The sequence below is a fragment of the Saimiri boliviensis genome, chromosome 5 (genome assembly GCF_048565385.1).
Source record: "Saimiri boliviensis isolate mSaiBol1 chromosome 5, mSaiBol1.pri, whole genome shotgun sequence".
Taxonomy (NCBI): domain Eukaryota; kingdom Metazoa; phylum Chordata; class Mammalia; order Primates; family Cebidae; genus Saimiri; species Saimiri boliviensis.
In genome coordinates, this window is record NC_133453.1 from 85,903,606 (window position 1) to 85,931,433 (window position 27,828).

Here is a 27,828-nt window from a genome sequence, read left to right on the forward strand (position 1 = left end):
TGGTGGTCAATGGAAAACTGATGATTGCATAGTGGTCAAGATTGTTTCTCCTGGGTACATACTTCCAAAAAGATTTGTGCTGCCTCCAAATCCAAAGTATTTTGGATGACTGGAGGATGGCTGATGTGTGGAACATCTCTTTCTTTGTGTCCTTAGGTACCTTTCAGCACTGCCTCCTGGCTCTCAAAGCCTCTGGTTTGGCTTTGGCTTTGGGAGGAGCAGGGGCTTCTTTTTCTTTGCCTTCAGTGACACCTTTTCGAAAAGGCGTTAAATGCTTTTTTCCTACATATATTGAAATTTTATTTTTTTTCTACTGAGTCTATTATATCATTCATGGTATTGATAGATTTTGGAACAAATGATCCTTGCCTTCCAAATTACTGGTGGTATGTTATGTTATTTTTTATACACTCCTGCTTTTTGTGTGTGTGTGTGCTTTCTATTTGCTTGGTAAGTATTCCGCCATCCTTTTATTTTGAGCCTGTGTATGTCTTTGCACATGAGATGGGTCTTCCTGAATACAGTACACCAATGAGTCTTGATTCTTTATCTAATTTTTCAGTCTCTGTCTTTTAATTGGGGCATTCAAACAATTTACATTTAAGTTTAATATTGTTATGTGTGAATTTGATCCTGTCATCATGATGCTAGCTGGTTATTTTGCCCACTAGTTGATGTAGTTTTTTCATAGCATCATTTATCTTTTTAATTTGTTGTGTTTTTTCAGTGTCTGGTACCAGTTTTTCTTTTCCATATTTAGTGTTTCCTTCAGGAGCTCTTGCAAGGCAGGCTTGGTGGTAACAAAATCCCCTAGCATTTGCTTGTATGAAAATGATTTTATTGCTTCTTTGCTTATGAAGCTTAGTTTGGCTGGATATGAAACTCTGAGATGAAAATTCTTTTCTTTAAGATTGTTGAATATTGGTCCCCATTCTCTTCTGGCTTCTATGGTATCTGATGAGAGATGTGCTGTTGGTCTGATGAGCTTCCCTTTGTAGGTGACCTGGCGTTTCTCTCTGGTTTCCCTTAGCACTTTTTCCTTCATTTCAACCTTGAAGAATCTGATGATTTTATGTCTTGGGGTTGATCTTTTTGTGGAGTATCTTTGTTGTGTTCTCTGTATTTCCTGAATTTGTATGTCGGCCTGTCTTGCTAGGTTGGGGAAGTTCTCCTGGATAATATCCTGAAGTATGTTTCCCAACTTGGTTCCATTCTCTCCTTCTCTTTCAGGTACTCCAATCAATCATAGCTTCAGTGTTTTTACATAGTCCCATATTTCTTGGAGGTTTTGTTTGTTCCTTTTCATTCTTTTCTTTCTCATCTTGTCTGCCTGCCTTATTTCAGCAAGATGGTATTCAAACTCTGATGATAGTCTTTTTTTCCACTTGATTTATTTGGCTATTAATAATTGTGTATGCTTCATGAAGTTCTCATGCTGTGTTTTTCAGCTCCATGAGGTCATTCATGTTCCCTTCTAAGCTGGTTATTCTAGTTAGCAGCTCCTGTAACCTTTTATCAACGTTCTTAGCTTTTAAGTAGGTGCTCTTGAGGAGCACCAACTTGATGCCAGTAGAAATGTTCCTGTATAAAGTATCTGACAACCCCTGTTAGAGGGTCTTACCCAGTTGGGTGGCACAGGGAGCAGAACCCATTTAACGACACACCTTGGCTGTCCGTTGGTAGAAGAATTGTGCTGTGCTGGGAAGAAACCTACATGTCTGGGCTGCCTGAATTCCTCAGAACTTGCAAGAGGAAAACTAAGTCAGCTAGCTCACCGAGACTATGTCCACCCCTCCTGCTAGGGGCTTAGGTTCAGGGAAATCAGAGTTCTGTCCCTGAGCCCCTGCTGGAGTTGTTGGAGTTCCTGCAGTGGGGGAGTGGGGGGCACCTGGTGAGGAGGGATGGGTAAGGGTCAGGTCTGAAGAGGCACTCCAGCTGCAGTCCGCCACAGCTGGTGTGTTGGGCTGTGGGGAATACCACTTGAGACCAAGCTGTCCGGCCTCCCTGGCTCCAGTAGCAAAATAGTATGGGCTAGAACTATAGACGTGGCTGCTGCTTTTCCCCCACTCTGGGAGCTCAGTGCGTTAGGCAGCTAACAGTCCTAGTGTTGGCTGCTACCCCTCCCCCAAGGAACTCAGATGGCTCAGTCATCAAGAAGCCGCATCTGTGGTGGTGGCCGCCTCTTCCTCCAGTAGCTGGGCAGGTTTAAGCAGGCTCTAGCTGAGTGGCCGTTGAGAATCTGCGTAGCTCTGTGTTTTGGACCCTAGGCCCCAGTGATGCAGGCTCATGAATGGACTGTTCCGATCTGTGGGTTGCAGTTTCATGAAAAAAGCATGCTTTCCCAGGCTGAGTAGCATGCTCACTCACCACCTTCCTTGGCTCCCCTGCCCAGTGTGGCTCCCAGGTGGGCTGCCATACCACACTGCTCTTCCTTCTCTGTGGGTCACGCCAGCCGCCTAGTCAGTCCTGACAACAGAACCTGGATGGCGTGGTTGCGGGTGTGGGATTAGCCCACTGTCTTGGTTATTTTGGAAGAGAGCCTCCAATCACTGCTGCTTCTGGTCAGCCATCTTGGCCCAACCCTTGTCCTTGTTTCAAATTCACTGATGCTTCTTCCCTCCAGGCTGAACCTATAAAATGGCTTTTGAAGTCATTCTTCATTTCTGTCTCATATTTTTCATTTCTAGTGTTTCCATTTGACTCATTTTTATAGTTTCTACCTCTTTGCTGAAATTACCCATATGATATTCCATGTTGTCCACAATTTTTCCATTAGCATCTTTAATAAATGAATCAGGGTAATTTTAAATTCCCTGTCAAATACTTTCAACATCTGTATCATATGTGAGTTTTATTCTAATTAATGCTTGTTTCATCTTACTGAGTTACTTACTGCCTTCTCATATGTCACGTGGTTTTTTGCTGAAAGCTGGATTTTGGTGTCCCAATGTGTCCAGCTCAAGTGGGTGCTCACATCTTCAGTCTATCTGTCTCTCTTAATATTTTCAGCCAATTGTGTGTTCTGTATCCAGTGGATTTTAAAAGAAAGTTGCAAACTTGAAGTCTATTTTTCCTTGTTTTACTCAATTGTGTATAGCTATTTCACTTTAAAAAACATTTAAATAAACAAAGGCCTTATTACTAGTTCTCATGAAATATAAATGAAAACGTTTAACATCTATCACTTTGACAAAAATTAAAAGGTATTGCTTAGTATATTAATTAACAAAAGTTTTTATTCACTGCAAAGTGCAGCATGATTTGGTAAAACAACTCTGGAGGGCAATTGGCTATATTCATTAAAGTTGCAAAAGCATGCACCCTTTGATCTGGCAATTTCAGTTCTATATAAACTTCACTAGTCCTTACATATGCAAAAGGATGCATTTATTATCTTGTAAAAAATATTGATAATGACCATCAATAAAGAAATTAAGTGTTGGCCAGGAGCAGTGGCTCACCCCTGTAATCCTAGCACTTTGGGAGGCTGAGGCAGGCAGATCATGAGGTCAGGAGTTCAAGACCAGCCTGACCAACATGGTGAAACCCTGTCTCTACTAAAAATACGAAGAAAAGAAAAATTAGCCGGGCATGGTGGTGTACATCTGTAATCTCAGCTACTCAGGAGGTTGAGGCAGGAGAATCACTTGAACCCTGGAAGCAGAGGTTGCAGTAAGCTGAGATTGCACCACATGGAATACTATACATAAATTAAAATGAATGAACTAATTTATATGCATTAAAATAGTTAAATCTTAAAAATAATGTTTAGTGAAATCAAGTTGTGGAAGGATTTGTATAATAAACCATTTTTATAAAATAGGGAAGCATCCAAAATAATTTTTTGTATTATTTATGATCTCATGCCTATGTTTAAAAAGTATATAGACATGCCTGATGATGTGTCCTACCAGCTACAGAATAGTCATGATCTCTGGTGAGAAAAAAAGAGAGGGAGGGAAAAATCAGGAGGAGTGATTTATTTATATCTGAATGTTTCACTTTTTAAAAATTAGATATAAAACAACATCAGGTAAATACGGATTATTAGCACATGGATATGTTCTATATATTTTTATGTACATTAAAAATACTTCATAATTAAATATTTTAAAGGAATTTATTTTATATTATTTTTACATGAATTGTTCTGGTCTAATTAGAGATAGTTTCTTTAAAACCACTTGGACCTACTCCAGGGAAAAAAATATCCATACCAGCTGTTTTTCAAACAGGTTAGTCAGAATAAAAGGGGAAAATATAAAAGTCTCTCTAGCATATAACATTCTCTAATGGTGCATGTGCCTCCCATCAGGTACCAATTACCTGGAAGGTAATGTTAGTCCTTAGCTTTTGCGAAGTTCACTATCAGGTGTCTTCCCTGTGAATGTCTTCAACTGTTACTCTAAGTGGTGGAGTGAGAGTTTTGGTCCTACATTACCTTCTGCTATGATGTCCTTAGGCATCTATAACTTTTATGTTGCTATTACATCCAGGTAAATTTGGAGAGATTTAAAGTTGATAAGACATACATACTGGATTTTTATTTTAATTATGTTACTTTTCAAATATCTCATCATAGTGCATGTTCCTAACATTAGACTTTAAGTAACAGTATATTTTGGGAATGATGAAATGCAAAGATGCAATGGGAATCAAGAGTTACATTTAAAAGCCTTTTACATGGGACTTATAGGTAGCCTGCAGAACTGCAAGCACATGAGTAAGTTTCCTTTCATATGTGAAAACCTCATTTCTCAGTTCATATGAATTCTTAATATCTCTGTTAGATCATATGAGTGTGTAGTTCCATCATGAACTAGCTATATGTGCCTAGATGCCTCTTGAGAGGATATACAGTGACATTACATTACAGGGATTTAACATGAGAGTATAAAATGATGTAAATTGATGCTGTGGCTAAGATGCATTCTCATTAAAATTGCTACAGAAACAGATATTTACAATTAATATTTGTCCTTTCAAATGCATTAATTTAATTAATATTCTTACAAATATACAATGTCTTTTTGATAACTTTTAGCACAATTAAGCGTCAGGGAAATAAACCTGAGTGAGGATGGAAAATTAGGCTTGGAGTGGCTGTGTACAGCTAAAGATTCCACTTTCATCCCCTTGTTTCAGTATTTATAGAGAGGTATCTTAAAAAGTTTCTAGGCAAGCTTTATAACTGTCTCCAGAAAAATTTTTTTAAAAAAAGGAGCAGTTTATGGCCCCTTAATTTTGAAATCTTATATTCCACTACTTAGTACATAGGCAAGTAAGACTTCTTGTAAATATTTCAGTCTTGCTAATTTGGGAAAATCAAAAAATTTAATATGATCTTTTATTAGCATAGGAAATTAGCATTATAATCAGTACAAATCAGTAATACAATGTAATAAAGAATAATCAAGTTGAAATAAACACCTTCAGTAATCAGATTTTTTTCTCAAATTACTTGCTGGGGTATATTGCTTAAGTCTGAATGATTTTTTTCATTAAATGTGTTCCCAATTCTGAGTCGACATGAAACATAAAGTATAAAATTAAAACTATTATCTATTGCTGCATGCATCAAATTCCAAAACAGCAGAGGTATACCTATACAGAAAAAGAAGTATCTATTATCTACAATCAAATTATTTGAAAATTTCCAGGTCTCTATTTCTTTCTCTCTCTGCTTTCTATGTATACAATTTGAGAAATGATAAAGCACCCCATAAACAGGCTCTCAAAAAGTCTGTTTTTATCTAGAAAATTTATTCATACATTAATTTTAAATGTATTTTGCAAGAAGAAAACTAGACTGAGCTATAAGCATTATAAGCTTTACCTGCTTTTAGCATGTTAGTGTATTTGGCATGTTGTGCAGTCCCTCATTTCTGCCGACCTAGGTGCTAAAACAAAAATTGGCAAGTCATTGATGAAGAATTTTTTATTGATTTTCTGCTAGTGTGCCCTGCAGTAAGAGAGACACTTTGAAAGATAGTTATCAGACACGGTCCTGACTCCCTGAGGCTTACTTGCTACATTGACATAAAAGTGACCTGTCCATCCCATTTGAAGATTTTTCCAGAAAGACCAAACCACCTGAACAAGTGAGAATAGTCCTGATCTTTAACAATGTCAAGTTTTAATCATTAGTCTCAGCATTACTATATATCCATGGAAATTTCTTATTGTCCATGGTCGTCCAATCTACTTTTTCTGAATTTCTTTGCGGTGACTGATATATAATTTCTCCACTGCAAAGCTAACTTCATCTACTTACTGAGTCAGCTAAATGGAAAGTGAATCATAAATATTGTGCTACTACACTTCTTTAGGTACCTTGCAAGTATTATTCCATTTCATTCTCACAACAAACATGAATTAATTTTAATATCCTTATTCTGTGAAATAATTAGAGAAGCCTAAGGCCCCTTCTGTCTGCTAAAAAGTAGAATTCAATGCCAGGTATCTTAACTCCAAAGTTAATTCATTTTCTATTTCTGTTATATTCTCATATAAGGACAAAGCCATGATTTGTAAGAATTGTGACAATCGACTTAATTTTGAAAAAATATGTGTTTATAACTAACATTTATTTAGCACTTGTTATAAGTCAAACAGTCTTCTGAAAACTCTGGATGAGGTCCCTCATTTGATCCTCATGAAAATCTTGTAAGCATTATAATTGCTCTCACACTGCCTATCAAGAAACTAACACTTCAAGAAGACCAGTAAATCACCCAGGGTAAGAGAGTTAGTAAAGAATGTTTCAGGTTTACATGCTATTTGATTAAGGAGCCCAAATTCTTAATAACTAGATGAAACTGAAATCAGGAGTGATATTACAAAACCATCACATTTTTGATCCATTGTTTTCATATTCACATATTCATCTATTTTGTAATTATCACTTTGTATAAGACACTGTGCCATGGGCTGGGTCCACAAAGAGAAAAAACTGAAATATCTATGTTCTAAGAATTTGAGTTCTACCGAAGGAAATATTAAACACTGATTACAATGTTCTTTCACAGAAATATACAGAGATTAATTATGGTAGGGCATCTAATACAGAATAAGGGAATATAGAAATATGAGGGTCGGGCGTGGTGGCTCAAGCCTGTAATCCCAGCACTTTGGGAGGCCGAGGCGGATGGATCATGAGGTCAAGAGATGGAGACCATCCTGGTCAACATGGTGAAACTCCGTCTCTACTAAAAATACAAAAAATTAGCTGGGCATGGTGGCGTGTGCCTGTAATCCCAGCTACTCAGGAGGCTGAGGCAGGAGAATTGCCGGAACCCAGGAGGCGGAGGTTGCAGTGAGCCGAGATCGCACCATTGCACTCCAGCCTGGGTAACAAGAGTGAAACTCCGTCTCAAAAAAAAAAAAAGAAATATGATCTGAGTCAGAGACATAGCATAGACATATTCATAACATCTCTTTGTAAAAAATGTAATACATATCACATGCTTATAATGCTCATATTCTTTCTTCTAGACTTTTGATTTAATCTTTTTAAGGAAGAAAATATTTGCAATATAAGCTTTGTCCAGATTAACTGACAAATCTAGCTAAATTATTAACCTGTTCTCATACTCCTCATGAAAAAAAATCATTAAAGTTTTCTTTTGCTCTATTGAATAATGTGATATTTGGTTCTATGCTGGATAAGAGGGAGCTGTCAGTTTGTTCTCTAGAGAATGCACTTGATTTGATGTTCTAGTTTGGGAATTGAAAAATCCAATATATGTGGACATTTCAGTTCAGAAAATATCTGGCCAAACAGTTCTCTTTGCCCCTGTTGCAATGATTGAAACATTGGCCTTTATTATGAACATTAACCCAGGCAACTTGGCAAAAGGATGCAACAGTACATTAGGATAGCAAACTTTTGGCATCTTGAAATGTCAGGCTTAATCCTTAAGGAGAATGGTATTGGGAAGAAAAATAGGCCTTTTATTTAAAAATACAAACTGAAGTGTTTGACCTCTCAGTGAGTAACTGGGTTTACACAAAGGAGTAGAATGGGAATGAACAAAAATACACTGCGTTGGTCTGATTTTTCTGGGGCAGGTAGGTGGTGAAAAACCTCTGTTTCTGTCAACCTTACCCAGAGTGACTTATAACTACTGACTCTTAGTTTCTTCCTCATCTCTTATGGCCATGCAGCATCCCTTATAAAGTTTCCCATATATGTGCCATATTTCTGTACCACTGCCTTTTAGAGACTTGTTGTTATCTTACTGTGTACATATTTTCTTCCCTTTGTCCACTGAATTCATCCCTTCAGTGAGTTATTGGGACATAGAATAATGTTTCACCATGAATTAAAAGGACAGTTTACTGCTGGCATAACAATAAATCAGTTTAACATTTTTCCATCCAAGGTTCAGCATTAAAGACAGATCATTATAGTGAGTATAAAGAGAAAATGATCTCTGCTTCTTTGAGAACTTAACGCTTAAGTGATGTTTGCTCAAACTTTGGCACTTTGGGAAAGATAGTCATATTGTCTCTGAAACCATAAAATCCAAAAATGTCTAGGACTTTATTTTTTTATCTGTTACATTAGAAAATTAATTAAATGGAATCAATTTCTTGACAAACACAATCTGCCAAAACTCACACCAAAAGTAACAGACATTCTAAAAAGGCCTATATATGTTAAATAAGTTGTATCAATTACTAATAACCTTCCAAAACAGAAAACACCAGGCCCAGGTGGGTTCACTGATAATTCTAACAACATGGAACAAATAAATACACGAAGTAGGATTTATTCCAGGGATGTAGAACTTGTTCAACATTTTAAAATCAATTAATGTAATTCCTCATATCAACAGGGTTCAGAAAAAAAATCACATGACCCTATCAATGGATGCACAAAAAACATTTGACAAAAAACAACACCTATTCATGATAAAAACTCTCAGTAAATTAGGAGTACAAGGAAACTTCCTCAACTTGATAAAGGAATATCTACAAAAATTCCTATCTATAGCTAACACCATGCTTAAGAGGGAAAAACTCAAAGATCAGGAACAAGGCAAGCATGTGTCATCTCACTACTCCTTTTTAACATTGTATTGGAAGTCCAACTAATACAGTAAGACAGAAAAGAAACATACTGTCTATGTAGGAAATCTGAAAGAGTTGACAAAAAATACTTTGAAACCGATAAGAGATTATAGCAAGGTTGCAGAATGCAAGGATAGTGTGTAAAACCCAATCACGTTCCTATATGCCAATAACGAACAAGTAAAATTTGAAATAAAAAAATGCATTTACATTAGCATCCCCAAAACATGAAATACTTAAAAAAAGAAATCTAACAAAATGCTAACAAAATCTATATGAGAAAAACTATAAAACATTGCTGAAATAACCCAAAGAACTACTAAATAAATGTAGAGATATTCCATTTATAAATCATGGATAGAAAGACTTAATCTTGTCAAGAAGTCAGTACTTCCCAAGTTATATCCCTATCAAAATCCCAGCAAGTTATTTTGTGGATATCAACAAACTGATTCTAAAGTTTATAGAGAGAAGCAAAAGATCCAGAATAGCCAATACAACACTGGAGAAGAACGAAGTTGACAGACTGACATTCTCCAACTTCAAGACTTACTACAGTGTTACAGCCATCAAAACAGTGTAGTACTGGTGAAAGAACAGACAAAAAGACAATGGAACAGAATAGAGCTCAGAAATAGACTGTTGAAAATACAGTCAACAGTTCTTTGACAGAGTAAAGGCAATACAATGAAGAGAGTCAACAAATGGTGCTGGAACAAGTGGACATTTACAAGCAAATATATGATTCTAAATTCAGATCTTATAACATTTACATAAACTAACTCAAAAGGATCACAGAACTAAATGTAAAATTCAAAAGTATAAAACACCTAGAAGATAACATAGAAGAAAATCGAAATAACTTTGGGATTGGTGATGATTTCTCAGAATAACACTGAAGACACAATCCATGAGAGAAAGAATTAAGAGATTGAACTTTATTAAAATTAAGATATTCTTCTGTGTTAAAGACATGGTAAAAAGAATAAGAAGAGGCGAACTGGAAGAAAATATTTGGAAAAGACACAACTGATAAAGCAGCATTATCTAAAAATATACAAAGAACTCTTAAAACTCAATATTAAGAAAACAAACAACTGAATTTAAAAATAAGCTAAAGACCTTAGCAGACACCTCACTTAAGAAGATATACAGATGGCAAATAAGCATATCAAAAGATGCTTCACATTATATGTCATCAGGGAAATGCAAATAAAAACAGCAATGAGATATCATTATATATCTATTAGAATAGCCACAATCCAGAATGTTAATGCAATCAAATATTGCTGAGGATGTGGAACAACAGGAACTCTCATTCTTTACTAGTGGGAATGCAGTGTTACAGCTACTTTAAAAGACAGTTTGGAAGCTTCTTACAAAACTAGACATACTCTTATATATGATGCAGCAATCACATTCCTTAGTATTTAACAAAAGAAATTGAAAACTGATGTCCACACAAAAACGTGTACATAATCTCTATGACAGCTTTATAACTGCCCAAACTTAAGAGGCACCAAGATATCCTTTAGCAGGTGAATGGATTAAAAAAAAAAAAAAAGAAATGACCTATCAAGCCATAAAAAGACAGGGAGGAAACTTAAGTATATATTACTAAATGAACAAGGCCAATTTGAAAAGGCTACATACTGTGTGATCTAACTATCTGACATTCTTGAAAGGCAATGCTTTGGAGACAATGAAAAGATTAGTGGTTGTCAAGGGTTGGGGAAGAGAAGAATAAATAGAACAGAGAGGACTTTTAGGGCCGTAAAACAACTCTTAATGATTCTACAATAGTGGATTTGTGTCATTAGATATTTGTCCAAACCTACAGACTGTGCAACACCAAGAGTGAACCCTAATGTAAACTACGGACTTTGATTGGTGATGATGTATCAATATAAGTTCATCAACTGTAACAAATATATTATCTGATGGGGAATGTTGATCTGGGAGAAGCTATGCATATTCTAGGGCAGGGAGTATAATGGAAATCTCTGTATATTCTTCCCAATTTTGCTGAGAACATGAAGATGCTCTAGAAAATAGTCTAATAAAAAATTTAGATGCAACTTTAGACTTTTCCTTATTATGCAGTTCATAATCACTTGTTTTCTAGACAAATTAACTTAAAAATGAGTTTAAAAAACATGCATGCTACTTAGTTCAAGTAACTCTAGTAAGTAAAGTTGCACACACCAACTAACCATTTTAAATGTATTCAATATATTTTCTATTTCCTCATTCTAAGATTATAGATACATTAACATTAGATAGAGCTTACTTAGTTTTTCTGGGAAAATTTTCTTAAGTGAATAAAGTCTATCCTCCATAAAACCTACAAGTCATCAGAGATATTTATTTTTCTGCAAATTTTTAACAGAAGATTGCAAAATTTGGGCAATACTTTTTGCCACAGGACTATCTTTCTCCTTGATATTAGGAAAATTAAGTCAGAGTATTTTCTCATTCTGCTTCAGAACATAAATAGGAACTTAAAAAGTGAGTTATATAAATAGGTCATTTCTTAACTTGGGTGGCATCATTATCAGTACTATCAACCCATTGCACATGTACATTGAGGCTTGCACCATTTTTGTTAGACATAAGTTCCTCACGCCAACCAGCTCTACCATGGTTGAGGTAATATTAATTAGAAACTGATGATGCATAAACAAGATTGAATGATACTATGATGCATGCAGCCATAAAAAGTATTTACTAACACGTTCCTGTAAAGAGAGGCATTGTGAGGTACGCAGTTCTGGTACAAGAAAGAAAGTTTCCAAAGGTAATTATTTTTAAGACTTATGTATCTTCTAATTTTGATCATTCTTTCCATTTATTTTTAAAATAAACTTTTTTGATTCTCAAAGAAATGCATGGTAATAGTGGAAAAGTTGTATGACAATTAGAATAAAATAAGTATGATTCGATCGCTCCTAGATTACGCGTGCTAAAAACCAGAGAAGTGAGAAGAAGGGCTATACCTCGGAAAGAATGAGGCAGAGAAGAGAACGCTAGTTATAACAGTATGGAAAGGAGGTTCAGCCCAGTGCTAGAGTGTTCACGAAGCAATTGGCTTTAAAATTTGGGGGATGATTGTTTTCAGTTAAATGTTTTGTCCAAATCTCTTATCATTCAAAAGAAGAATTAGGGAATTTTCGTTCTTTTATTTAATTGGACTCTATGGTTAACCACCTCCCTCCAGTGCTGAAAGGGAGATGGTTTGCATGGGATTCAAGCCAAGGAAGCTGGCAAAAACAGAAGTGCCCTGCATTTGCAGAGTACTTTTAGACAAGACCTACAGGGTTTTCTTTGTGTGGAGCACTGTGGCAGGTAAAACTTCCTTTACCTACGCAAATTTAGAAGTGATTCCACCTTGGCAGTATACAAGAGCAAAGAGCTCTGAGTGCTTTTTCAGAAATGCAGCCTGATTCTCAACATCATTCCTAAGACTCTGCCACCATCTTTAGTAGCTATCATTTCAAACTTATCTTCCTCTTCCATGTAGGCAGGATAAATGACAGCTACTAATTCCAAGCACTGTCTTGAATACTTTCTTTATAAACCATAGTGATGCAAATTTTTCTAGTCAATGGATTATTTTGAAATCTGTAGACATATTGTCTTAATAACACCAGGCACAATAGGATAAAAAAAATGATAAAGTTGAATGATTGCACCAACAAAGCTTGCATGCCTATCATGTAATCAAATGCATCCTTTATCCTCCCTGACTAATGGGAAGCATCTTTATTCAGATCTTTCCAAAGAAAATGCATGGTTCACAGAGCCTCTTAAGATTGGGCAGTTATAAATAAAGAGATTAGTTGTTGTTGTTGTTGTTGTTGTTGTTGTTGTTGTTGTTGTTTTTCCCACTCTTTCGCTCTGAAGACAATACTGTTTAGAGCTCTACTGTTGCAGAGTTAACAACTGATAAATGCTTGACCCATGAAGCTCCATCTTTTTCCTGACAGTCCATTAGGTGGAATCTAAGAGATAGGAGCTTGAAATGTACTTATCATAGTTATTCCACTGCCTGTAATGGTGGCCTGAAAAACTTGCAGTTTTAAGATAATGTTTTGCCATTCTCCAGAAAGAACTATAATATATTTATTGGAGCAATACACAATGGAAGCTTCAAAAGGATGCCAGGCTCTCTCAGATCCTTGTTCTCAGAGGCAAGCTCAAATCCCCTAAGCTCTGTGAGGCTGGCTCTCACCTGATGTGGAAAACTGCTCTGTGCTGGGGACAGGGCAATAAGTAAATCCCAATGCTTTTAGCTGCGGTGATTTGTTTAGAAATTAAGACTGCTTTTATGTCTCTTTTGTTAAAATAAGCTTTACATATATGAATTTTAATGAGTTTCTTTAAAAATCTGAAAACACATAGACTCCATCCATTGCATTTCTAAGGCAGGCACCATGTGAGAACTGGGATACTTTATATGTTTTTGAAAAAAATATTATTTTCTATCAATAATTTTGTATATCATGCTTTGATTAGAAATATTTATCCTACAGAATTAATGTACCACATTGTTTAAAACAAACTTTTCAAGAAGAACAAAGCTTGTCATTATCTAAAGAGAAAATGGGGAAGCTTTCTGAATACAAATTAATTTCTGGGCACAACTGCTCTCAAAATGAAATGAATTCACAAAGTAAGCCATAGAATTAATCATTTGAAGGTGCCTAGGTTGGTTTACATATTGCTCCACTTCCCTGCATCTCCCTTTGTGGCCTAGCAGGCTTTAGTTATGCACAATGGCATAGAGACAGGCTGCTGAAAGGTCTGTTCTTTTAAAATGTCACTCCACGTTGTGGAATATGTTTTATTAAGGGTAATGGGAAACATGCAGGTCCAGTGGTGAATTTGCTTTTCTTTCTGCACATGAAATTTGAACACAGGCATAACAGGGAAATTTGTCATTCAGTTATAAGAGCAGAGTGAGCTGGAGCTAGGAGTCAGCCTCCACTCTAAACAGAAGACACCCCCCTCTCTAAATTCTCAGCGAGGTTGATCATTACACTCTAGACCTTACACCTGAAGTCTCCCTATATCCAGTGTCTATATTCTTGGTCAGTGACCAAGAATCACATGGTCAAGATTGAGCACTGCTTCAGAAAAACCTGATTAGCAAGCTAGGGCTGAAAGTTGCCAGGTCATCATAAATGAAACCTTTTTTAAAAGCAACAATAATGATGCATTAACACGACTCATTTTACATGCTTCCATATAGATAAAAAATGCAGGCAAAATCATTTGATTGAAAGCATAATGATTACTAAGAGTAAAACTCTGAAATAGCATAGATTGTCTAAAAGGTAGGTGCTAGACTTTCTACCCAACATTAGACTGTATAATGAATCTTCTTATCTTGATAAAAGCCTTCTTTTTCCTAACTAGTCTTTGATACCTAATGAACATGTATAACTCCATTTCCTCTACTAAATTAATCATGATTTCTAGGAAATGGAAATTACAAGGACACCTACAACATAGAATTATAATGGCAATTCAGTTTTTCAAAAATGCATATAAGGGGTTTAACATAGAACTCAGTACACTGTAGAGGACAGAAAACATTCATTATTCATTGCAAAAGTTATAAAACAAATAAGAACACACTTTGATTTCACAAACCTATGTAGACAATAGAGAAGAAACTTGTAATTTAGTGTATCTCAGGAAATCCAGGGTCTACATTAAGAATACCTCAGATCATAATTTCTTAAAGTTAAACACACCAAATTAAAATGCATGTTTTCAGGTAAGGCCTTGGCATGTAAAGAAAAACCAAGAGAATCTTCAATTTTTAAAAAAGACAATAAATTACAAAATGTTGAAAACATACACATGAAAAGGACATTTGGCACAAAGTCCATGGATTTAGGGTGTTCAACCTCAAAGGACTGTCAGTGCAGCCATTGGTTACAATGACCACTCCATTATCCACAATTAGAAGACACCCAGGAAAGGTGTTCCAGCCTGTACTGCAACTAGTCTCTAAAAGCAATGTGTATAGAAAAAAATGTACAGTGGAGGAGAGGATAAAGAAAAATAAAGGCTACAGAGGATTTGGTAATTTCCAGGTAGAAAAGCAAAGTGTTCACTTTAAAGTTTTGTAGGAGGCTGGTCACGATGGTTCACGCCTGTAATCTCAGCAGTTTGGGAGGCTGAGGGAGCTTATTGCTGGAGCTCTGGAGTTCAAGACCACGGTGGGCAACATGGCAAAACCTGTCTCTACAAAAAATAAAAATTAAAATAAAAAAATTAGCTGGGCTTTGGGAGGCGGAGTTTGTAGTGAGCTGAGATCAAGCCACTGCACCCCAGCCTGGGAGACAGAGCTGGACTGCATCTAAAAAAAAACAACCAAACATACAAACAAACACATTAGCTGGGCATGGAGGCGCATGCCCATAGTCCCAACTACTCAGCAGGCTGAGGTGGGGGGATCACCTAAGCCCAGGAATGGAGGCTGCAGTGAGCTATGATTGTGCCACTGTGCTCCAGCCTGGGCCACAAGGGGAAAAAAAATACCCTGTCTCAACAAAAAAAAAATAAATGAGAGGTCATGTGGGGTGCGGGGCAGGGTGTGAAATTAATCTGGTAAATCTAAGTATGTCCCCTATTGAATCTCAGAAGTCATTTCATACTCTATCTCATCCTGAATATGTTGTTATTTAAAACAAAACTCTCCTTTACCCCTTAAGAGAACTCACTATACTCTTCAGGGACATTCAGAATAAACCAGACCCTCAGGCAAGACATTCTCCAGCAGCAGAATCCAGGTAACCAACAGGTTTGCAGAATTCTAGCTTCTCCCTGCTTCTTGGCCAGCTGCCCCTTAAGGATACTCTACAGGCAAACTCAACATGCAATTAAGGTTATGACTCCTTTTTCCTTCTCATTCCCATTATTGCCAGACTACAATGGTCCAAAGATGGAATCAACTATTTCATAATCTCAATTTATACATAAAACTCATAAAAAATACCTAGTGTGATAAAAGCAAGAGAAACAGAATGAAAGGACTTTGCCCTATAACACATCTGAGATAAAGAAGAATAAACGTAATATTCAGAAATCATTTTCCCTAAAGTCAAATTAATGTTCTGTTGAAATTCATATGTCCCAGTTTGAGGCTTTCAGATGTATTGATTTTATTTCTGTTATATTTCTGTGCTCTGCCTACTAATTGTAAACACATATCCCACCTTTGGATTTTTAAGATCTTGGAATACAAATATCATTTTTCTTCTTCAGCTTTATTGAGATATGCTTGACAAATACAAATTGTATACACTTAATGTGGATAACTTGATGCTTTTATATAAGCATACATAGTGAAATGACTATCGCAATTGAGCTAATTAACATATCCATTGCTTTATACTGTTACTATGTTTTGTGTATGGTAAAAACACTTAAGATCTACTCTTAGCAAATTTTAAGTATAGAATATACTATTATTATCTATAATCATATACTGTACATTTGCTCTTCATACCTTATTCATCCCACATAATTAACACTTTATACCCTTTGAGTATAAAGTATAAAGTATAAAGTATAAAGCTCCCAGCTCCTGACAAAAACCATTGCATTATCTACTTTCATTAATTTAACTTTTTGAGATTCCATACATAAGTGAGAACATACAGTATTTATCTTTCTGTATCTCACTTGTTTTACTTGGCATAATATCCTCAGTATTCACCCATGTTGTCTCAATGGTAGGATTTCCTTTTTTAAAGCTGAATAATATTGTACATATACATACCACATTTTCTTTATCCATTCATCTGTTGACAGACACTTAGGTTGTTTTTACATCTTGGCTATTGTGAATAATGCTGCAATGAACATGGGAGTACAGATACCTCTTCGATATACTGATTTCATTTTCTTTGGATATATACCCAGACATAGGATTACAGAATCATATGGTAATTGTATATTTATTTTATGAAGAATCTCCATGCTGCTTTCCATATGTCTGTGCAAAGGAGTTTCCTTTTCTCCATATCCTTTCCAACACGTGTTATCTTTTGTCTTTTTGATAATAGTCATTCTAGCAGGTGTAAGGTGATATCTCATTGCGGTTTTTATTTGCATTTCTCTGACGGCTAGTAATGTTGAACATGTTTTCATATACCTGTCGACCATTTGTATATCTTTGGAGAAATGTCTATTCAAGTCCTTCACTCATTCATTCAGATTTACCAATTGTTAAATTTTTCTACATCTGATCTCTCTCTCCCTCTCTCTCTTCACACACCTCTAAATAATTTAGTACATATAACACAGAATGAGAGCACTCTTATTTCTTACTTTCATACTTAAGCACATGGCAGTACATTTAGAAAAGTGATCATTAATTTAAAAATATCATCTAGTATATCTTCCATTTTTAATGCCCCCCATTTTATAAAGTCAAGATTTGTATTTTAAATTTTTCTATTGTACTGTGCTTTTTGCAGTAGCACATCGTTTTCTATTATCACAAAAAAATGCAGGGGAATGATTATCTATTAAAAAGGTTAAAGAAATTATAGTATAGACATGCGATAGAATACTGTGCCTCAGGCTAAGGGAGGAAGTTTCTGAAGAAATTCAATGACATGAGACAATATTTTGATATATGTTAAGAGTGAAAAAGGTTGGATAGAGAATTATATTTGAACTCACTTACACATTGTTCTTTTAACAATCCTGGGTTTAATGTTTGTAAATGTAGATTAGGGATACAAAAAGGAATTAGACATGATTTCTTATATTTCACTTAGAAATCTTATTGAGAGGGGTGGACAAATCTTTAAATAGATGTTACAGTAAGATGAAGCAAGTAAGTGGGGAAAATATGGATATCATGGGAGAGGAAACTGGATTAGTCAGGATAAGCAGGATATGAAGGGTCCCCAGAGGAAATGTGATATCCATTATTTAAAAAGTATGGAAATGTTATGTAAGAATGAGCTAAATACCCAATCTGTTAGAGGCTATTTTTAGGAGTGGAATTCTAAGTACTTTTTACTTTATCTATTTTCTAAGTTTCAACAATAAACATATTTTTTATAAGCAGAAAAACAATTTGTTGAAGATATAACAAATTAATTATTATGTAGGATTTATCTAATGTGTATGGCAAGTTGGTTAGTATACAAAACACTGAGATAAAACTCTTCTTGATTTTAAAAATATAGTAATGTTAAAAGAACATAATGGCTATTAATTTTTAATACCTTCTTCCATTGTTCAATAATATTTTAGTTAATGTTGTATGAAACTCACCTCTCTGATTATATTTCCATATTAAGTCATCTTGGTAGACAGATAGTAATATAGAAAAGCACTAACTCACAAAATACTGGGTCTTACAATGCTTTATAATCAAGCATGACCATTTTTTCTATGATCATAGTTATGGTGCACCAACAGGCAGCTAAGTAGTCTAACAAGACCTAAAGTCATTCATCACTTATATTCAACAAATATTGTAGTGGTAAATATTACACATTGTGGAAGGAAACTTCTCATGGAGTTATGTGATCACAGCCTACATGCATATAGATTTTACTTGCCTTTCTTATTGGTTCTCTTTTTATTTAGTCTTTCCCTCTTTTGTATTTTCCTTGACATATGTGTAAGGCTAATTTTCATAGTGATTAGAACACAAATTACCAAGAAGTCATGTTTAAAATATTTACAGTCTTCTTTGTGTTATGGTGATGTGCAAGTTCAAGGTAATGGAGTGACCTGGGTTATTTGTGAAATCAAAAATGCCAGAGGCAGACTAGGACCTTAAGCAAAAACCAGGGTGAGCATGAAGATGAGACATCTATAATGCTGTCAGTTTAAAAGCAACTAAATCAGATGATGGAGATAAGATGAGGAGGAGGAAGAAAATTAGAAACTTTAATTAATTTCCTCTCCAGTCACTTTCTTACCACCTGTAATGAGTCTGACTCCACCCCCATATCTTTGTAATGTGTTTGATAAAGTCAAATAGCCCCTTTATAGATAATATAATTCTATTTAATTAAGATGACCTATTTTAATAGCTAGCACTTTGATACATGTGGTACTCATCGCTCCCAACACATTGAACACCACTGCTCATTAGGAAACTCTTTAAAGAGTCATTTAGTGCAGTGTCTTCTGCTTAGCAAATGCAAACCTATAATTCAGGCTCAACATAATTATAATATTATTCACAAACTAAAAAAATGCTGTAAACATACAAAAAAAGTTAAGCTTATATGTATAAGATCACTGGAAACATAGACCAGAAGAGATATTTTAAATAGATATTAGACAACACTCGCCATTTTCATGTGTCTTACTTTTATTAGCAATGTATGCACTGGCAAGAACCTAGCATTTTCTAGAAGCTAATAAGTCAATGCTTCATCGTGTCTGCTCCTGCAAATGCCTTTAGGTTTAAACATTTATTTTATTGATAAAAACAAAAGTCTAAACACCAGAAGTCTAAATTAAATTTAATGATGTATCCTCTTTGCTGAGTCTTTGTGACTCAGACAGGTTAAAGTGCAAGGGGAATGATTTGATCTCATTACCTTACTGCTGCTGGCTGCTGGTGGTTATCACAGATGGTGAGGGGTTTTTTTTATCACAGAGCCCTGCAACCTGAGACCCTGAACAAAGTGCTCCCCACCACTGCACCCCGCCTTCCAGTGGTCATTTTGGGTAATTAATACCTTGGGGAAAGTTCAGCTTCTTAAAAGTGTAATAGCCTGGTAAGCCTGCCAGGGAAGTGGCCCTTTCCATAACAATTTTATTTTTTACCTTTCTCCTGTCACTATTATAGCATAGTAGGCAAGAGATTTGTTTTCTTACAGAGGAGCCAGTTAGAAGGTGAGTCTTCTCTGCAGTTTTTTCTACTGGTCACGCTGACAAAACCCAGGTATTCTTTATTGAGAACGTTTAATTTTATTTATCACTTGCCACTTTCTGGATTTCCCTGAGAATGGCTTCTGCAGTTTAAGTGCCTAATTTGGACAATATACAAAATCTGGCAAGGCTAATCATTGATATGCTGTAAAGAGGATAATTTGCTTAGTACTTAACAAACTGACTGTAGTAGATTCTCTAGTTGCAAAGAGCTAATTGTATCAAGGACACTATTTCCAAATTAGAAAGTTACTATTTTGTATATATTTTATAATGTATCATGCCAATTGGGCATGATATATTAGCTACTGAAGTGTCTTATGAGATATGAGTAAGGCATATTAGGCATTAGGGAAGAGCTGTTAGCTGGACCTTTCAGAATGAACCATCCCATGGAAATAACTCCCATTTATTAAGGGCTCCCTATGTTTCATACTCCTAGCAAATATTATATAATTTTTATAGGAAACCCATGCAATAGCTATTATTATCCTTAATTTTGTAAAGGAAGAAATGGAAGGTTAAATAATTTGCACAAATTTACAAAGCTGGGTGTGGAATGTGACTAAAACTCAGGTTTTTCAACAAAATTTTTCTTTATACTAGCAGTTCTTAAATTTTAGCATGCATGACAATCACATAGAGGGCTTATTAAGACACAGATTTCTGAATCAGACCTCAGAGCTTGTAATTCAGTAGGTCTGGGCTAGAACCCAAGAATTTACATTTCTAATTTGTCATATCTGGATGATACTGATGTTGCTGATCTGGGAAACATTCCTTGAGATCCACTATTCTCTACTATGCTGCCTCTTCTAAAAAGTATGTAAGTCAGGGAAATGGGCTAATAAATGCCAAAGTTTTGAAAGCATTACATTTTAAGAAAGCTTCAATTATAATAAATAGTAGTTAGTAATTTAAAGTGGAGCTGTTTTATTTGTAAATCACAAAGACAGTAAGAGAAGAAAGGATCTATAGAAGAGTCAGAGAACAATGAACAAAAGGCAATAATAACTCCTTACCCATCAATAATTACTTTAATTATCAATGAATAAACTTTTCCAATCAAAACACGTAAGGTAGAATTAAGTGAAAAGGAGAATAGAAAAATAATATTAAAAAATCAATAAAACCAGAGTTGTTTTTTTGAAAATATAAACAAAATTAACCAAGAAAAAAGAAGAGAAAATGCAAGTAAATAAAATCATAAATGAATAGGAGACATTACAACTGATTCCATACAAATACAAAGGATCATAAAAGACTACTATAAATATTTATACTCCAGCAAAGTGAATAACTTAGAAAACAATGGTTAAATTCCTAGAAACATACAAACTACAGAGACTGAATAATGAAGAAACAGAAAATTTGAACAGACTTATTACTGGTAATGAGACTAAATCAATAATAATAATAATAATAAAATCCCAAGAAAGAAAAGGGCCATATGGCATTTTCTTTCTTATAGACCAAAGCCACAGGACCATATGGCTTTACTGGTGAATTCTATCAAATATTTAAAGAAAAATAAATGCTGATCCTTCTTGAACTCTTCCAAAAAAATTAAAGAGAAGGAAATACTTACAAAACTCATTTTTAAAGTATTATCCTGATATTAAAGCCAAATAAGAACATTATAAGAAAGAAAATTACTGACCAATATCTCTGATGTATGTAGATGCAAAAGTCCTCAAAAAAAAAAAAAAACTAGCAAACTCAATTCAACAGCACATTAAAAAGTTTATACTCTATGATCAAGTAGAACTTATCTCTGAGATGGAAGAATTATTCAAATATGCCAATCAATAAAAATGATGTACCACATCAACAGAGTGAAGAATAAAAATCATATGATCATCACAACAGATGCACAAAAAGCATTTGAAAATATTTAACATCTTCCTATAATAAAAACTCTCAACACACTAAATATAAAAGAATAAAATAAATGTATCTCAGTGTTCATATTCAATGGTAAAATCTGAAAAACTTTTTCTTAAGTTCAAGAACAAAACTAATAGGCTAACTCTCACCATTTCTTTCTTTCTTTCTTTCTTTTCTTTTCTTTTCTTTTTTTTTTTTTTTTTTATTGCCAGAGTCTTATTCTGTAGCCTAGGCTAAATGCCCCAATCAAAAGACACAGACTGGCAAATTGGATAAAAAGTCAAGACCCATCAGTGTGCTATATTCAGGAAACCCATCTTACATGCAAGGATACACATAGGCTTAAAATAAAGGGTTAGAAGAAGATCTACCAAGCAAATGGAGAGCAAAAAAAAGCAGGAGTTGCAATCCTAGTCTCTGATAAAATGGACTTTAAACCAACAAAGATCAAAAGAGACAAAAAAGGGAATTACATAATGGTAAAAGGATCAATACATCAAGAAGACCTAATGATCCAAATATATATGCACCCAACATATATTTGGTACACTGAGATACATAAAGCAAGTACTTAACAACCTACAAAGAGACTTAGACTCCCATCCAATAATAGAGGGAGACTTTAACACTCCACTGTCAATATTAGACAGATCAACAGGACAGAAAACTAGTAAGGATATTAAGGACTTGAACTCAGATCTGGACCAAGTAGACCTAATAGACAACTACAGAAATTTCCACCCCAAATCCACAGAATATACATTCTTCTCAGCTCTGCATTGCACCTACTCTAAAATTGACCACATAATTGGAAGTAAATAACTCCTCAGCAAATGCAAAAGAAAGGAAATCATAACAGTCTCAGACAACAGTGCAATCAAATTAGAACTCAGAATTAAGAAACTAACTCAGAAATGCACAGCTTCATAGGAACTGAACAACTGGCTCCTGAATTTTGACTGGATAGGCAATGAAAGGAAGACAGAAAAAAAGATGTTCTTTGAAACCTATGAGAATGAAGACACAACATACCAGAATCTCTGGGACACATTTAAAGCAATGAATAGAGGGAAATTTATAGCAATAAATGCCCACATGAGAAGCTAGGAAAGATCTAAAATCGACACCCTATCATCAAAATTGAAAGAGCTAGAGGAGCAAGATAAAAAAAAAACTCAAAAGCTAGCAGAATACAAGAAATAACTAAGATCAGAGCAGAACTGAAGGAGATAGAGACCAAAAAAAAAAAAAAAACCTTCAAAAAAATCAATAAATCCAGAAGCTGGTTTTTTGAAAAGATCAACAAAATAGACTGACCACTAGCCAGATTAATAAAAAAGAAAAGGGAGAAGAATCAAATAGAAGCGATAAAAAACGATAAAGGGGATATCACCACTGATTCCACAGAAATACAAACTACAATCAGAGATTACTACAAACAGCTTTCTGCACATAAACTAGTAAACCTGGAAGAAATGGACATATTCCTGGACACTTGCACCCTCCCAAACCTAAACCAGGAAGAAGTCGAAACCCTGAATAGACCAATAACAAGGGCTGACGTTGAGGCAGCAATTAACAGCCTACCAACCAAAACAAGTCCAGGTCCAGATGGGTTCACAGCTGAATTCTACCAGATGTACAAAGAGGAGCTGGAATCATTCCTTTAGAAACTATTCCAAACAATACAAAAAGGGGGAATCCTTTCCAAATCATTTTATGAGACTAACATCATCCTGATACCAAAATCTGGCAAAGACTCAACAAAAAAAGAAAACTTTGGGCCAATATCCATGATGAACATAGATGCAAAAATCTTCAATAAAATACTGGCAAACTGATTGCAACAGCACATCAAAAAGCTTATCCATCATGATCAAGTAGGCTTCATTCTGGGGATGCAAGGCTGGTTCAACATACACAAGTCCATAAATGTAATCCACCACATAAACAAAACCAAAGACAAAAACCACATGTTCATCTCAATAGATGAGAGAAGGCCTTCGACAAAATTCAACAGCCCTTTATGCTAAAAACTCTCAATAAACTAAGTATCGAAGGAACATATCTCAAAACAGTAAAAGCTATTTATGACAAACCTACAGCCAATATCATACTGAATGGGAAAAAACTGGAAGCTTTCCCTTTGAAATCTGTTGCTAGACAAGGATGCCCTATGTCACCACTCCTATTCAATATAGTATTGGGAGTTCTAGCCAGAGCAATTAGGCAAGAAAAAAAAAAAAGTATTCAATTAGGAAAAGAAGTCAAATTGTCTCAATTTGCAGATGACATGATTGTATATTTAGAAGACCCTATCATCTCAGCCCAAGATCTCCTTAAACTGATAAGCAACTTCAGCATGGTATCAGGATACAAAATGAATGTGCAGAAATCACAAGTGTTTCTATACACCAATAACAGATTAAAAGGGAGCCAAATCATGAGCAAACTCTCATTTACAATTGCTACAGAGAATAAAATACATAGGAATACAACTAACAAAGGATGTAAAGGACCTCTTCAAGGAGAACTACAAACCACTGCTCAAGGAAATAAGAGAGGACACAAACAGATGGAGAAACTTTCCATGTTCATGATTAGGAAGAATCAATATCATGAAAACGGTCATACTGCCCAAAGTAATCTATAGATTTAAGGCTCCTTGCTACTTATGCAAATATCTGCAGTCAGCTTGAATTTCTTCCCAGAAAATGGATTTTTCTTTTTCATTGCATAGTCAGGCTGCAAATTTTCAAACTTTTATGCTCTGCTTTCCTTATAAAACTGAATGCCTTTTAACACCACCCAAGTCACATCTTGAATGCTTTGCTGCTTAGAAATGTCTTCCACCAGATACCCTAAACCATCTCTCTCAAGATCAAATCTCTATGGCAGGAGCCAAATGCAACCAGTGTCTTTGCTAAGACATAAAAGGAATCACCTTTGCTCCAGTTCCCAAAAAGTTCCTCATCTCCATCTGAGACCACCTCAGCCTGGATTTTATTGTCCATATCACTATCAGCATTTTGGGCAAAGCCATTCAGCAAGTCTCTACGAAGTTTCAAACTTTCCCACATTTTTCTGAGCATTTCAAACTGTTTCAATCTCTGCCTGTTAGCCAGTTTCAAAGTCGCTTCCACATTTTTGGGAATCTTGTCAACAATGCCCCACTCTACTGGTACCAATTTACTGTATTAGTCCATTTTCCTGCTGCTGATAGACATATCTGGTACTGGGAAGAAAAACAATTTTAATTAGACTTACAGTTCCACATGGATGGGGAAGCCTCAGAATCATGGTGGGAGGGGAAAGGCACTTTTTACATGGCAGCAGCAAGAAAAAGTGAGGAAGAAGCAAAAGTGGAAACCCCCGATAAACCCACCAGAATTTATGAGACTTATTCACTATCATGAGAATAGCACAAGAAAGATCAGCCCCCATGATTCAGTTATCTCCCCTTGGGTCCTGTCCACAAGACGCTGGAATTCTGGGAGATATAATTCAAACTGAGATTTGGATGGGAACACAGCCAATTCATGCTCAGAGCAAGCTTAACTATTCGAAGGACAGTCCTCAACCATGGGAAACTAAGAGAAATGAACACTGAATTTAAAGAAAAAGAAGGCTTCAGAAAAATATATAATCAAAATATTTCAGAGTGACTGTTACATTTTTATAGCATGTCAAGTTACTTCATCTATAATTTACAGTGGCAGAACATAAAGAAATAATTCATATTTTAAAGACAAGTAAACTCTGAAAAAACACCTAAAATTTTGGTTTGGTTCTAAGATTTCCATTTTAGTTCATACATGAGGGGTTTGCTAAAGTTAAAAACAAATTCTTTGTCATTTTGTTATACAGGGGGAATGCTGGAATAGAAGCAATCAATAAGTAAAAGCCCTTAACTTTAATTAGCTTTCTTTTATCAATTTCAGAGATAGCTAAAGAAAGCTTCTGCTGACCTACCTTTACTGATTCAAGTAGAATGAATCCTGTTGTACTATATATAAATCTTCACTGGGAACACAGCATCTATTCCTAGACTGATAAATTCTCATTAAGTGAATATTTTTCTTGTGTTTGACACAATGATCTATACCAACAAATATCAGAGCTTTTCTAAATTGAGACGGTAGACATCTCAATATTGCCCATTGTATTTTTCCATAAAATCAATGAAAATTATTACACCTATAAGTCATATAGGTTTACTTGAGGTCATCAGGGTCTACTTTTCTCATTTCTTTTTTTATTAATGTCTTCAGTATATCAGATCTTCCAGGATTCTGCCACTTTTCCTGAAATGGCAGGAACACTGTGTTCTAGGTATTTTGTGTATGTATATGTGTGTACATGCACATTAGCTATGTTTTTTCCTCCAACAAATAGCTGTCTTTTAAGATTATATCTGAGTCCTTTAAAATGACTGTTTCCAAAGAAAAGACTCAGGGAAAAGCTGTGTTTATCCAATGGTTCAGAAAATGGCAGTAAAAATACAAGGCTATTTGAGGAGTCTTACTTAAACTTAATAGTTTAACACAATTATTTTGGAGACACCTCACACAGTAGAACAAATGTATTAATAAGCATCTACATGACATAATAAATATAACTTTTGCTGTACAAACACTTGAAGAATGTTCATAATTTTGCTTTTGAAATTATTTTGCTATGAGTAACTTTCTAAAGCTTGCTTATAATGTTTCTGGCAACCAATAAAGATAGTAGGAAATTGTTGTGATGTAGAAAATATCTAATCTTCTAAGAGTTATGTAAAACCACAGACCATGAATTTAAAATTTGATTTAGACAGTTTTGTTTTTTTTTTTTTATAAGATGGTGGATTAGAGGCCTTTAGCATGCCTCAGCCACTTGGAAATAGCAAGATGGTGCAAAAAGACCAACTCTGTGAACTTTAATTCAAGAAGGAAAATGGAAATCCACCAGAACTGGGAAGGAAACCATTGATTCCAAAAATAAGAATGCCAGCAAACAGCCCTTGTGATGGCATTTGTCTAACAAAATGAGTGAAGTCCTAGTACATGAGAGAGGCAGAGTGCCTCCCTCTGTGATTTACCTTTCTACTGGGGATCCAAGAGCCCAGGCCACAGGAGAGCACTTTATTTTCCCCAGACCCTGGAGCTAACTTAAGAAGAGGCTTGAACACTTTGTGAGGGAAAAACACTGGGTAAAACTGCAGATGTTTTTTTCTGATCCAGGACCAAGAGAAGAATGCTATTTTTACTCCAGGTGCATACAACTGGCCATTTTTGTGGCAATCTGACAGCATGGCTATTTATGCATTTTAGTCTCTGGACAGAGACTGGAACACCTGCTCTGGACTTCCGTAGCCTAACAGTGGAAAGCATCTTAGCACTAGAGGCTGGAACTGTGCTGTTTCCTATTACAAGCCTAGGGTGGGAGGAGAACTGTTATAGCTGCAGTGTCTCTTAGGTAGTGAGACAAACAGAACCAACTTAGTGACCTGGAACTAGTCTGCATGTGCTACTGATGGGTGTCCCAGCCTGTTCCCCTGAGATCATGGAACACTGGGGCTCTCTTTGCTTCACCCTCAAGCTGATCTCCAGACTTTCAGAGCACCCAGACATTGAGTTCAACAGCCTGAGGTGCTCCACTCTTACCGGATATAGATCACTGTGCAACAAAGCCCTCTCCACTCCATGTCCAGGCAGATCTCTAGATCTCAGAGCACCAGCTCACCTGGATCAGAAGCCTGAGCCACCACACCCTACCAGCCAACAGAGGTGCATAAGGCTATAGAAGCAAAGCATTACCCAGCATTCCCAATTGTTGCACACCCTAAGGAGGGAGAAAAGGGGAAAAAAAAACTTTGGGCACAGTGGGATAAAAATAGAAATCAATATCAAGAATAACCCCATAACCACATGATTACATATAAATTAAACAACTTGC